The 1157-nt window shown below is 35.9% G+C and overlaps 1 pseudogene; it reads right to left on the minus strand.

The window, feature by feature from the left end:
- The window catches only part of LOC103597540, a 48747-nt pseudogene that overhangs the window by 2443 nt on the left and 45147 nt on the right, over positions 1-1157 (minus strand).

Genomic DNA, 1157 nt, shown 5'->3' on the forward strand with positions numbered 1-1157 from the left:
TTTTCTAACTTATCTACTGCTGGACTTTCTCTTGCCATGGAAACAGGTGCAGCTTTCAATACCCCTTTCCTTTCAAGAACTTTCCCTATTCATTTTCACTTTCTATCAACAGTTTTCAGTCACAGACACAGTGAAGTCCCCATTTGGAGGTACAAATAAAATTCTCTAAAACTAAGTTGCCATCCTTTCCCCCAATACAACTATTAAGCTTATGAGAGGAAATGGAAGAGGCCTGGAGAAAGAAGACATGTAAAGAAATAACAGTTTTTATAACTGTGTAAGTTTCATTTTGAAGGTTGATAGCATGGCATTGGCAAGTAAAAGGGGAAAGATATATTTCCAAATCGCCCCTACTTTAATAATTACAGATAAGGCTTGACCCTATGTTGGTGGCACTACCTGTATTTGCAAGCAGATGGCTCTGCCAACCAGGCTTGTTAATTTCATGTGAAATAGTAATATGAAACTCCTCAGGGGCTAGAGCTGCTGGTGGGGAGGACGCTGTGAAGGTAAGAGTGTTCCACAGCCTAGCGTGTGCTCTCACAGTCCACATGCAGGTCAGTCCTTCACTGACCTGGCCAGACTGTAAGAAAAATAAGTCCCTGGCTTCAGGAATGATACAAAGATTAACATATATCCTAACTCAAGGAAATACATATCTTTTCAGGGCTTACTCTACTCATGCTCAAATTATTGCACATATCCATATAAGTGCAAGAACATTAAAAATGTGGTAACTTATTTTTCAAACCTAGGGGATTCTATTACANTAAGTGCAAGAACATTAAAAATGTGGTAACTTATTTTTCAAACCTAGGGGATTCTATTACAAAAATGATCTATGCATTAGAGAAAGAAAATCACATTGATTTTTACATGACTAATATTATACCTAAAGTATTTGTGTATTATAGAAAGTTGACAATAAACCTCCACTTACCTGTCAGACAGCTTAAACAATTACCAACTCATAACCAGTCTTGTTTCATGTATATTTCTACCGACTTTTCTGCCCAATGGATTATTTTGAATCAAATTAGACATCATGTCATTTCATCTGTAAATGACTTAGTAAGTATTGGTAAAAGATGACTCTTAAAAACATAATCACAACACCACTATCACACCTAAATATTTTAATTACTTAATATGATCAA

The sequence above is a fragment of the Galeopterus variegatus genome, unplaced genomic scaffold, assembly GCF_000696425.1.
Source record: "Galeopterus variegatus unplaced genomic scaffold, G_variegatus-3.0.2 Scaffold2344, whole genome shotgun sequence".
Classification (NCBI taxonomy): Eukaryota; Metazoa; Chordata; class Mammalia; order Dermoptera; family Cynocephalidae; genus Galeopterus; species Galeopterus variegatus.